The sequence below is a fragment of the Pseudophryne corroboree genome, chromosome 11, assembly GCF_028390025.1.
Source record: "Pseudophryne corroboree isolate aPseCor3 chromosome 11, aPseCor3.hap2, whole genome shotgun sequence".
Taxonomy (NCBI): Eukaryota; Metazoa; Chordata; class Amphibia; order Anura; family Myobatrachidae; genus Pseudophryne; species Pseudophryne corroboree.
In genome coordinates, this window is record NC_086454.1 from 215,622,227 (window position 1) to 215,635,104 (window position 12,878).

The 12,878-nt window shown below is 46.5% G+C and overlaps 5 non-coding genes across 5 annotated transcripts; 2 read left to right on the top strand and 3 right to left on the bottom strand.

Moving 5' to 3' along the window:
* The first annotated feature begins 2,392 nt into the window (after positions 1 to 2,392).
* Positions 2,393 to 2,556, top strand: LOC134970718 (U1 spliceosomal RNA). The gene has a single exon (XR_010189990.1). It is a non-coding gene; the product is annotated as a U1 spliceosomal RNA (small nuclear RNA).
* A 152-nt stretch (positions 2,557 to 2,708) lies between these two features.
* Positions 2,709 to 2,871, top strand: LOC134970475 (U1 spliceosomal RNA). The gene has a single exon (XR_010189790.1). It is a non-coding gene; the product is annotated as a U1 spliceosomal RNA (small nuclear RNA).
* A 3,739-nt stretch (positions 2,872 to 6,610) lies between these two features.
* On the bottom strand, positions 6,611 to 6,773 carry LOC134970471 (U1 spliceosomal RNA). Its single transcript, XR_010189787.1, has one exon. It is a non-coding gene; the product is annotated as a U1 spliceosomal RNA (small nuclear RNA).
* Positions 6,774 to 7,823: 1,050 nt separating this feature from the next.
* LOC134970744 (U1 spliceosomal RNA) lies at positions 7,824 to 7,987 on the bottom strand. Its single transcript, XR_010190011.1, has one exon. It is a non-coding gene; the product is annotated as a U1 spliceosomal RNA (small nuclear RNA).
* Positions 7,988 to 8,651: 664 nt separating this feature from the next.
* Positions 8,652 to 8,815, bottom strand: LOC134971019 (U1 spliceosomal RNA). Its single transcript, XR_010190187.1, has one exon. It is a non-coding gene; the product is annotated as a U1 spliceosomal RNA (small nuclear RNA).
* Between the last annotated feature and the right edge of the window lie 4,063 nt (positions 8,816 to 12,878).

The following is a 12,878-nucleotide window of genomic DNA, read 5'->3' on the forward strand; positions in this document are numbered from 1 at the left end:
GTGGTAGGAGATAAAGGGTAACATGTACTAAGCAGCAATAAAAGTGGAGAAGTGAGCCAGTGGAGAAGCTGCTCATGGCAACCAATCAGCATTAACGTAACATTAATAAGTTGCATACTATAAAAGTATACAGAGCAGCTGATTGGTTGCCATAGGCACCTTCTCCACTGGCTTTCTTCTCCACTTTTATCACTGCTTAGTAGATGTTCCCCAAAGTACCAGCCAATCAGATCCTACAGTAACTGCCATGTAACTGGACGTAGCATTAGTGTATACTGTAAATACAGACATCAGTGGCATACTGCATAATGTACAAATGACCTGTACTTACTGTGCTTACTATACCAGAGAGATGATCCTTCAGTAGAAAATGTTTGTGGTAGAAAAAGTAGAATACAGCAACAACTTGACTTTGAAGTCAGCAGAAGCGGCAGAATGTATCTCAAGGGCTTGTATGGGTGATACGGCCGAAGAGACGAATCCACTAGCAAGTCTACACTGTAATATGCAGAATCACAGAATGGATAGCTTCTTGTGTCTACAAAGTGGCTTTATATACAGTATGAGGTGTCTATAAAGTGTGTGGCCACTCTGTCTGCGGTGCCACCAAGTCTGTAATACCAATTATCAAAAAGGAAGACTCATTTGTGTGAGCTCTTAGCGGCTGACACCTTAGACAATGCTGCTAATTGCCATTGTGTGCATTGCCGGTGGGTCTGCCCTGCTATTGGTCGAACACAATGCAAATGCACCTGTATCAGAATTTGGAAAATAATGTCATCCTTTGTCATACAGTATTTGATAGAAAGTTAACATGGAGTGTTTATGCTAATGCTACCCGGCTATTTGTAAAGAACATAACGACAATACTGTATCTATAGCTAGCGTGATCGGGCAGCAGTGTGCCTGTAGACCATCTGGTAGTCATACTGTGCATTCATGAGATACTGTAGGTACCCAGTTGCACTTTGCATTCAATATTTCTGCCCATTTGAAACAACAGAGACACAAAGCTACTCCGAAATAGGATTGCTGCTTATGCTAATATTATCCATCAGTTTGTACAGAACGTAACAACTAGATGAATAGCGTGAACAGGGCGCAGCGTGGCCTTGTATTTAGTAGAAGCAGACTTTTTTATATAACGAGAAGTAGAAACTTAAAACACAAATAACTTTATTGTATTAAAAAAGAATTAAAAAATAAAAATAAAATAATAAACGGGTGCCGAACTCTGTATCGAACCCGGGTCTTCAAGCATTGCAGGTGGCCGCTGTTCTAGTTAGGCCACAGCCAACCATGGTAGAGGTGGGCCCTCCGGGTTTATATGTCATGTGTTATACCTGAGTGCTTAAAAAAAAAAAGTCCGAAATAAGCTACCCTGGAAAATGTACACACTGTAACGACAATATCCATAGCTAGCGTGATCGAGCGGCAGTGTGGCTGGAGACCATCTGGTAGTGACTGAAACACAAAGCTAGTCCGAAATAATTCCCATATAAAGGGAAGTGATTAATGGTTCGTCATTGTCACAATAAATGTCAGCCAATCAGCAGGCGGCGCTATGAAGGGTCCATTGGCTATTTGAGGCATGTGCTGTAGAGTTTAGGAAAAGCAACATCTGGTGGACAGAAAGTAGAATGAACGTTACAATTATAACGTGACGTCACATTTACAATGCAACTTATAACGGGAGTTATAGCGCAAGGAGCTGGCCCGAGTTGCATGGCGCCCGCTATGCGGTACGCAGCAACGATATATCAGGACACATCTTTTTTTTTTTAGCTTCTGTGTACCATCCTTATTTCTTCTCCCGTCTGCTTACTTTGTGCGTTTCAACACATTATGTGTGTATTCAAACTACAGGTGGTGCTGCAGGGCTAACACCCTTTTACTTGTCTTGTAGAGCAACTCTGGAAATGTTACAGGGTCCAGCTGCTGCAAGATATCAGCTTGAATGCTTTAGGGGCTGGGGCATGGCCAACATGAGCCCCACACTGATGGGGGGTGGGGGTATATAAAGCGATCTAGGGGTCATCCAAGCGCAACCCCACAAAGGCCACCGTGCCCTGCATGACCCTTTTCTCTTTTCATATGCAGACAAGGGTTGCAGCCAACTATGCCCACTGCTTGGATGACATCACCATATGCAAATCCATTTGCTGCAGGCCTTCCCCCAGGAATGCTTGCACTAGTTGTTGCATGTGGTTTGTTGTTTGGGGGTGCTTCAGTATTAGGCAGCCTTCTGCCCTCCTACGTTCATCTGAAAATATGTGTTCTCCCTGCAGTTGTTGTCCCCAGATGAGAGTTCCCTTGTGCTGCCTCAGTTGAATCTCCTTTACTTGACGGAGGTGTGCCTGAGCAGTGGCCCTCCCCAGCCCTATCTCAAATCATACTTATTTTGCATAGGAGATACCATGGTCATGAAGATTGTTCTCCCCGGGTGAGATTCATTCATTGCATTCTGGGTATGCTGATCCCTGTGATTTCCCTAAATGTGGGAAACTCGACTGCATAATTTGTGGTAGTGGGGGACTGTGTTTGTGCTTTCCTCTGGTCTGCTCTGGTAAAAATCAGATCTCTTTGTCTCAGATCTTCCTCTAGCCTTGTTCTTCTTTCGAGAGTTCCCTTGTGCTGCCTCAGTTGGATCTCCTTCACTTGACAGGGGGGTGCCCGAGCAGTGACCCTCCCCAGCTCTAGCCCAACTCCTACTTACCTGCCAGGTGAGATACTATGATCATAAAGGTGCTTCTCCCAGGGCAAGGCTCACCCATTGCACTCTGGGTGTGTTGCCCCTGCGATTTCCCCAAATGTGGGAAACTTGATTGCATAATTTGTGGTAGTGGGGGACTGCATTTGTGCTTTCCTCTGGTTGGCTCTGGTATAATTCAGATCTCTTTGTCTCAGGTCTCTCTCCAGCCTAGTTTGCTGTCCGTTTCCACTTATCTTGAGCCCCTCCCTTCTATGCCCTTGCGCACTATCCTGACTTCTCCTCCCGTCTGCTTACTTTGTGCCTTCCAACGCACAATGAGAACTACAGGTGGTGCTGCAGGGCCCACACCCTTTTACTTGCCTTACAGAGCAGCTCTGGATCTGTTACAGTGCCCAGCTGCTGCAAGAAATCAGCTTGAATGCGTCAGGGGCTGGAGCATGGCCAACATGAGCCCCACACTGAAGGAGGGTGGGGGTGTTTAATGCGAACTAGGGGTCATCCAAGCACCACAAAAGGCCGCCATGCCCTGCATACCCCTTTTCTCTTTTCATATGCAGACGAGGGTTCCAGCCAACTTTTGCCCACTGCTTGGATGACATCACCATATGCAAATCCATCTGCTGCAGACCTTCCCCCAGGAATGCTTGTACTATTTGTTGCATATGGTTTGATGTTTGGGGTGCTTCAGTATTAGGCAGCCCTCCGCCCTCCCATGTTCATCTGAAAAGATGTGGTCTCCCTGCAGTTGTTGTCCCCAGACGAGAGTTCCCTTGTGCTTCCTCAGTTGAATCTCCTTAACTTGACGGGGGTGTGCCCGAGCAGCCGCCCTCCCCAGCCTTATCCCAACTCATACTTATCTTGCATATGGTATTCTTGTTCATGAAGCTAGTTCTCATAGGGTGAGGTTCATCCATTACATTTTAAAATAGGAAGGTACAAATTACATATTTGCATTGCATCTATGTTGCATTCAAATGTCCCCCCTCCTTCCTCTCTCAATTAGAGACAGGTAGAATACTTAAGTGTCCTGTAAGAAGCACAGCACTGGCAATCAGGCGGTTCTACAGAGGAGGATTTGCCCCAGCAGTCCTAGAAACAGCTCAGCTCAATCTGTGATGGCCGCTGGTCAGGAGTAAGATAGCAGCTCCAGGGATTGCAGAAATGGTGCCCTGGGGCTGGGGGAGGGGCCTCAGGTCCTGCCGGCTCCCCCTGCTGGCATCCCCACCAGGCGCTGCGGGCAGTACAAAATGGGGTTAATATAGGAGAAAAAACCCCAGACCTGTGCTCCTTAACTGTCCCTGGTGGCTAGTGGAGCGGCTGCCCAGTAATCATTGTCCACGCCAGTTAGCACACGGCCCGCCCGCTATGGCCACGCTGGATCATGGTATAGTGTGGGCACAGAATCCCCTTACCTCCCCTTCATCAGCGGCCTCGTGATCCGGGAGGGCGGTATGTGTGACTGACATTAGGAAGAAACAGGAGACTCCGCTGCAGTGACCCAGCAACCAGGGCACGGGAGTATACAGCGCTGCAGTAAAGATGTTTATTAGACCTAGCCTGCTCTAGCCCTTGTAGATTTTTATAAAAAAGTTCTTCTTTTCTTGTCAAAATTAATAGCTAAGAATAGGCTGACTGAGGCAGCTCCCTGTTAAGTGGCCTGCTACTGAAGGTACCAACTACAAACTGAGCTCTCTGTTCATGGAAGCGGGGTAATAGAGGAGCATCTTGGGAACAGTCAAAAGCTTTGAGCCTGTTGGTGCCTCAGATCAAGTTTCTACTCTACACCCCAATGTGAAACCTTGTGGATCCCAGTGTACCCCACAGAAGAAATGAATGTGTCACACCCATTGGCAGCAACATTAGAATAGCTGCTGACGGGCACAATTGAGAGAGGAAGGGGGGGCGGGATATTTGAAATCCAGCACATAGATGCAATGCAAATATGTAATTTGTACCTTCCTATTTTAAAATGTAATGGATGAACCTCACCCTGTGAGAACTAGCTTCATGGTCAAGAAATCTCATATGCAAGATAAGTATGAGTTGGGATAGGGCTGGGGAGGGCGGCTGCTCAGGCACACCCCCGTCAAGTTAAGGAGATTCAACTGAGGAAGCACAAGGGAACACTCGTCTGGGGACAACAACTGCAGGGAGACCACATCTTTTCAGATGAACATGGGAGGGCAGAGGGCTGCCTAATACTGAAGCACCCCCAAACATCAAACCATATGCAACAAATAGTACAAGCATTCCTGGGGGAAGGTCTGCAGCAGACGGATTTGCATACGGTGATGTCATCCAAGCAGTGGGCCAAAGTTGGCTGGAACCCTCGTCTGCATATGAAAAGAGAAAAGGGGCATGCAGGGCATGGCGGCCTTTTGCAGCGCATGGATGACCCCTAGTTCGCATTAAACACCCCCACCCTCCTTCGGTGTGGGGCTCATGTTGGCCATGCTCCAGCCCCTGAAGCATTCAAGCTGATTTCTTGCAGCTGCTGGGCACTGTAACAGCTCCAGAGCTGCTCTGTAAGGCAAGTAAAAGGGTGTGGGCCCTGTAGTTCTCATTTTTCATTGGAAGGCACAAAGTAAGCAGACGGGAGGGCGGTAAGTGTGACTGACATTAGGAAGAAACAGGAGCCTCTGCTGCAGTGACCCAGCAACCAGGGCACAGGAGTATACAGCGCTGCTGGGAGTGATGGAGCTGTAGTAAAGATGTTTATTAGACCTAGCATGCTGCAGCCCTTGTAGATTTTTATAAAAAAGTTATTTTTTTCTTGTCAAAATTAATAGCTAAGAATAGGCTGCCTGAGGCAGCTCCCTGTTAAGTGGCCTGCTACTGAAGGTACCAACTACAAACTGAGCTCTCTGTTCATGGAAGCGGGGTTATAGAGGAGCATCTTGGGAACAGTCAAAAGCTTTGAGTCTGTTGGTGCCTCAGATCAAGATCCAACTCTACACCCCAATGTGAAACCTTGTGGATCCCAGTGTACCCCACAGAAGAAATGAATATGTCACAACCATTGGCAGCAACATTAGAATAGCTGCTGACGGGCACAATTGAGAGATGAAGTGGGGGCGGGATATTTGAAATCCAGCACATAGATGCAATGCAAATATGTAATTTGTACCTTCCTATTTTAAAATGTAATGGATGAACCTCATCCTGTGAGAACTATCTTCATGGTCAAGAGATCTCATATGCAAGATAAGTATGAGTTGGGATAGGGCCGGGGAGGGCGGCTGCTCAGGCACACCCCCGTCAAGTTAAGGAGATTCAACTGAGGAAGCACAAGGGAACACTTGTCTGGGGACAACAACTGCAGGGAGACCACATCTTTTCAGATGAACATGGGAGGGAAGAGGGCTGCCTAATACTGAAGCACCCCCAAACATCAAACCATATGCAAAAATAGTACAAGCATTCCTGGGGGAAGGTCTGCAGCAGACGGATTTGCATACGGTGATGTCATCCAAGCAGTGGGCCAAAGTTGGCTGGAACCCTCGTCTGCATATGAAAAGAGAAAAGGGGCATGCAGGGCATGGCGGCCTTTTGCAGCGCGTGGATGACCCCTAGTTTGCATTAAACACCCCCACCCTCCTTCGGTGTGGGGCTCATGTTGGCCATGCTCCAGCCCCTGAAGCATTCAAGCTGATTTTTTTGCAGCAGCTGGGCACTGTAACAGCTCCAGAGCTGCTCTGTAAGGCAAGTAAAAGGGTGTGGGCCCTGTAGTTCTCATTTTTCATTGGAAGGCACAAAGTAAGCAGATGGGAGGAGAAGTAAGGATAGTGCGCAAGGGCATAGAAGGGAGGGGCTCAAGAAAAGAGAAGTGAAAACAGACAGCAAACTAGGCTGGAGAGAGACCTGAGACAAAGAGATCTGAATTATACCAGAGCCAACCAGGGGAAAGCACAAATGCAGTCCCCCACTACCACAAATTATGCAATCAAGTTTCCCACATTTGGGGAAATCGCAGGGGCAGCACACCCAGAGTGCAATGGGTGAGCCTTGCCCTGGGAGAAGCACCTTCATGATCATAGTATCTCACCTGGCAGGTAAGTAGGAGTTGGGCTAGAGCTGGGGAGGGTCACTGCTCGGGCACCCCCCTGTCAATTGAAGGAGATCCAACAGAGTGTTATGCACACCAGTGCCTGCAGGAATGTACTGGTGTCTGAACGGAGAGGGATGCAAAACAAATGAACTCACAGACAGACTGGGGAATATGACATTACGTACACAGAAGGTGATAGGGTAACAAAATAAACACAAAGTGAACAGAGAAGCCCAGAGGCTAAGAAACTGGGTGTCTCCCTAGTATTAGGAGTGCTCAGATGAAAAGAAGCAAGATGTTGTGTTTTAATACGTAGAGATCCCGATATGCTGTTGCTAAGGGCAACAGCAAAACCCTAAAGGGTTACCAACGGGTGTGGCAGTAAACTCCTTGGTCAGAGATGGAATAATAGACACAAGGAGAGTCTCCACAATCCTAGTCCTCACTTGCAGTGCACTGGTTCAGCTTACTGCCACTAAACTGACAACAGAACACCTTGCACAGTGAGAAAGGATTTTGGCAGGCAAGACTGAGAATACAGCCGCAAACTTGCTAAGTTCACAGAGTAGCAAAAGAACCCCAGCAAGTTAAACGACTGACTCCAGTCTTACTGCTAGGTCTGGATTGGCAGAGTGTAGTACCAAATCCCAAGGCCTATTTGCAGTAAGCAACAAACAAATACAAAGCTACACAGTACTGGCTAACTTTCAGGAACTGACTAACCAACAAAGATTCAGCAGCATCTGCTTAACCTGAGAAGAGGCCTTATATAGCAGGTGCTGTCCACGCCCCACTCAGACCTCACAGACTGTGAGCACAAAAACCAGCACCGGATCCCATGCCGTGCACAAAGCCTGTAACCACTGCAGAGCAAAAGACCCGAACCGGAGTATCAGCTGCGCTCAGGCCACTCCGCTAGCACTTGTCTCCCGGTTGCCATGACGACGTGGCAGCACAGGGCAGGAGACCCTAACACAGAGGCAGCACAAGGGTACTCTCGAGAGGAGAACAAGGCTAGAGGAAGATCTGAGACAAAGAGATCTGACTTTTACCAGAGCTGACCAGAGGAAAGCACAAACGCAGTCCCCCACTACCACAAGTTATACAGTCTAGTTTCCCACATTTGGGGAAATCACAGGGGTCATCATACCCAGAATGCAATGAATGAATCTCACCCTGGGAGAACAATCTTCATGACCATGGTATCTCCTATGTAAAATAATTATGACTTGGGATAGGGCTGGGGAGGGCCGCTGCTCAGGCACTCCTCCATCAAGTAAAGGAGATTCAACTGAGGCAGCACAAGGGAACTCTCATCTGGGGACAACAACTGCAGGGAGAACACATATTTTCAGACGAATGTGGGAGGGCAGAAGGCTGCCTAATACTGAAGCACCCCCAAACAACAAACCAAATGCAACAACTAGTGCAGGCATTCCTGGGGGAAGGCCTGCAGCAGATGGATTTGCATATGGTGATGTCATCCAAGCAGTGGGCATAGTTGGCTGCAACCATTGTCTGCATATGAAAAGAGAAAAGGGTCATGCAGGGCACGGCGGCCTTTGTGGGGTTGCGCTTGGATGACCCCTAGATCGCTTTATACACCCCATCAGTGTGGGGCTCATGTTGGCCATGCCCCAGCCCCTGAAGCATTCAAGCTTATTTCTTGCAACAGCTGGACCCTGTAACAGCTCCAGAGTTGCTCTACAAGACAAGTAAAAGGGTGTGAGCCCTGCAGCACCACCACCTGTAGTTTGCATACACACATAATGTGTTGAAACGCACAAAGTAAGCAGACGGGAGAAGAAATAAGGATAGTACGCAGAAGCTAAAAAAAAGGCTCAAGAAAAGAGACCCGAGACAAAGAGATCTGACTTATACCAGAGACAACCAGGTTAAAGCAGAAAAGCAGTCCCTCACTCCCACAAATTATGCAGTAAAGTTTCCCACATTTTGGGAAATCACAGGAGCAGTACATCCAGAGTGTAATGGGTAAGTCTTGCCCTAAGACAAGCACCTTTGTGACTATAGTATCACACCTGGCAGGTAAGTAGGAGTTGGGCTAGGGCTGGTGAGGGCCACTGCTCAGGCACCCCCTGTCAAGTGAAGGAGATTCAACCGAGGCAGCACAAGGGAACTCTTGTCTGGGGACAACAACTGCAGGGAGGCCACATCTCTTCAGCCGGACGTGGGAGGGCGGAAGGATGCCTAATACTGAAGCATCCCCAGACATCAAACCAAATGCAACAACTAGTGTAAGCATTCCTGGGGGATGGCCTGCAGCAGATGGATTTGAATACGGTGATATCATCCAAGCAGTGGGCCAAAGTTGGCTGGATCAGATAAGATTAGGCATATCCAGTGTGGTGTGGCTGTAGATGAGCTGTTGGTTTCTTTTTTTATATAAAGAGAAGTAGCAACACACCAAATATTTTTATTTTATTAAAAAAGAATAAATAAATTAAAATAAAATGATGATTGCATGCCACACTGGGTATCGAACCCAGGAATGCATGCATTGCAGGCAGACACTGTACTCATTAGGCCATAGTCTACCACGGTGCAGACAGGCCCTCCGGGTGTATATGTGATGTGTTTTATCTTTTTACTTAAAAAAAACTGATTGAATCCACTAACAATGTCAGAAAAGCAATGGGGACCATCTGGGAGTCATATTATTGAGATAGGGACCCAGTAGCACTGTGCATTAAATATTTCTGCAAATTTGAAGCAACTGAACTGGAAATGCTGTCTGAAATATTAATGCTGTTTATGCTATCGCTATTCGGGATTTTGCACACAACGTAACGACAAAATGAATTGAGTGAACAGAGCGGCAGCATGGCATTGTATTTTGGACTTTTTTTTATATAAAGAGAAGTAGCAGCACACCAAATAACTTTATTGTATTAAAAAAGAATAAATAAATACATTAAAATAATATAATAATTGCACGCCGCACTGTATCGAACCCAGGAATGCATGCCTTGCAGGCAGACACTGTACTCATTAGGCCACAGCAAACCATGCTGCAGAGCTGCCCCCCAGGTGTTTATGTGATGTGTTTTATCGGATTGCTTTAAAAAAAAAACTGATTGAATCCGCCAAGTGTCGGAAAAGCAATGGAGACCATCTGGGAGTCATATTGATGAGATAGGGACCCAGTGGAACTGTGCATTAAATATTTCTGGTCATTTAAAGCAACTGAACCGGAAATGCTGTCCGAAATATTAATGCTGTTTATGCTAATGCTATTCGGGATTTTGTACACAACGTAACGACAAAATTAATTGAGTGAACAGGGCCGCAGCATGGTAATGTATTTTGAAGAAGCTGACTTTTTTTATATAAAGAGAAGTAGCAACACACCAAATTACTTTATTGTATTAAAAAAGAATAAATAAACACATTCAAATAAAATAATAATTGCTTGCTGCACTGGGTATCGAAGCCGGGAGTGCATGCATTGCAGGCAGACACTGTACTCGCTAGGCCACAACCAACCATGATACAAGCCAGCCCTCCGGGTGTATATGTGATGTGTTTTATCTGATTGCTTTAAAAAAAATCGGATTGAATCCACTAACAGTGTTGGAAAAGAAATGCAGACCATCTGGGAGTCATATTAATGAGATAGGGACCCAGTGCCAGTGTGCATTAAATATTTCTGGCCATTTGAAGCAACAGAACCGGAAAGTCTGTCTGAAATATTAATGCTGTTTATGCTAATGCTATCCGGGATTTTGTACAGAACGTAACAACAAAATGAATTGAGTGAACAGGGTGGCAGCATGGGCAGCGTGGCATTGTATTTTGTGGAAAGGGATTTTTTTATAAAGGGAAGAACGTGATTGGCCAGCCTCTCACAGATCACTGCCTACTGCCACAGCATTGTATTCAGCACTGTAGACTTAAGGTGGAGCATTCGCCACCCTGCGGTTAAACTGTGTATTACATGGCATGGGACACAATGCACGCCATAACGTTATTTCCAACTCGTGACACAGGACCCTAAATAGTGTGCTATGAGCAACGATGTATGAGTATACATCTGTAGCTGCATCACACTGGATAAGTCCAATGTCATCTGATCTTGCTAAGCAAAGTTGGCCCTGGTTAGTACTTGAATGAGAGACCACCTGGGAGTACCAGGTGCTGTACACTACCAACACTGTTTTACACTACCAACACTGTTCTCTTGATGCATTCCATTTTGAAACATATTCATTAATATACCAGTAGTTAGAAGTAGAAGAGCTCTAACAGAAACCACAAAGCTTATCTAAAGCCACACCACACTGGATATGCCCAATCTCATTTGATCTTGGAAGCAAAGCAGTATTGGACTTTGTTAATACATGGATGGGAGATTGCTGGGTAGTATCAGATTCTGTAGGTGTTTTTAAACTACCAACACCCTTTTCTTGGTACATTTAATTTTTACACGTATTCTTTTATGTACCAGAAGTTAGAAGTAGAAGAGCTCTAACAGAAACCACCAGCTCATCTACAGCCACAGCACACTGGATTTGCCCAATCTCTCCTGATCATGGAAGCTGATCAGTGTTGGTCCTGGTTTTAGTACTTGGATGGGAGACCACCAGGAAATACCAGGAGCTTTGTGTATTTTTACAATACCAACACCGTTCTCTTGATGCATTCCATTTTGAAACATTGGGGCAGATGTATTAAGCCTGGTGAACTGATAAAGTGCAAAGTGATAAAGTACCAGCCAGTCAGCTCCTAACTGTCATTTTTCAAACCCAGCCTGTGACATGGCAATTAGGAGCTGATTGGCTGGTACTTTATCACCATGCAAATTATCATTTCACCAGGTTTAATAAATCGGCCCCTTATTCATTTATGTACGAGTAGTTAGAAGTAGAAGAACTCTAACAGAAACCACTAAGCTCATCTACAGCCACACCACACTGTATATGCCCAATATCACCTGATCTTAGGCCTGGTTTGTTCTTGGATGTGAGACCACCTGGGAATACCAGGTGCTGTAGATAGTTTTATACTACCAACACCGTTCTCTTGATGCATTCTATTTTGAAACGTATTCATTTATGTACCAGTAGTTAGAAGTAGAAGTTAGAAACAGCAAAAATCATCTACAGCAGCATCACACTGGATATGTCCAATCTCATCTGATGTTGGAAGCTAAGCAGTGTTGTGCCTGGTTAGTTTTTGGATTTCAGGCCCTGCCTTCTGGTTTGGCCACGGCACCTCGGATATTCACCAAGGTCATGGCCGTGATGACGACCCTTCACCATCAGAGAATCGGGATCCTGCCAAATCTGGACGACTTGCTGATCCTGGTGAACTCCCAAGAGGTTCTCCACAGTTATCTGGAACTGGCGGTTCAATTCCTACAAGTCCACGGGTGGCTCATCAACTGAAAAAAGTCCTCGCTGGTCCCTGCTCGGAGCATGGTGCACCTGGGAGCACTGCTGGACACACACAGCCAACGATTGTTTCTGTCTCCAGAGAAAGTCCTGATTATTCAGGACAGTATCAGATACTTCCTCTCTCGCCCAAGAGTGTTGATACACACGGCGATGCAAGTACTAGGCCTCATGGTGTCGGCTTTCAATATGGTAGAGTACGCTCGATTTCATTACCGCCCTCTGCAGAGGTTAATCCTCTCCAAGTGGGACGGCCTGCCTCATCGGATAAGGTCTCAAATGATCTCCTTGACGCCGGAGGTTCATCTGTCACTGAGCTGGTGGCTACAGGACCAACAGTTCAGCAGGGGCCGTCTCTTCTGGATCTCCAATTGTGTCCTCCTGACAATGGATGCCAGTCTGCTGGGCTGGGGCGTGGTGTTGGAGCAACACTTTCTCCAGGGTCGGTGGACCAGGGAGGAATCTCTCCTCCCGATAAGCTTTCTGGAATTGCGGGCAGTGTTCAATGCATTGACACTGGCCCTGCCTCTAGTACAGAACAGGCCTGTTCAAGTACAATCGGACAACGCCACCACGGTAGCATACTCAAATCATCAAGGCGGCACTCGAAACTGTATTGCAAAGCTGGAAGTATCAAAAATCCTCTGTTGGGTAGAACGTCATCTGCCAGCAATATCGGCAGTGTTCGTTCCCGGAGTCCTCAACT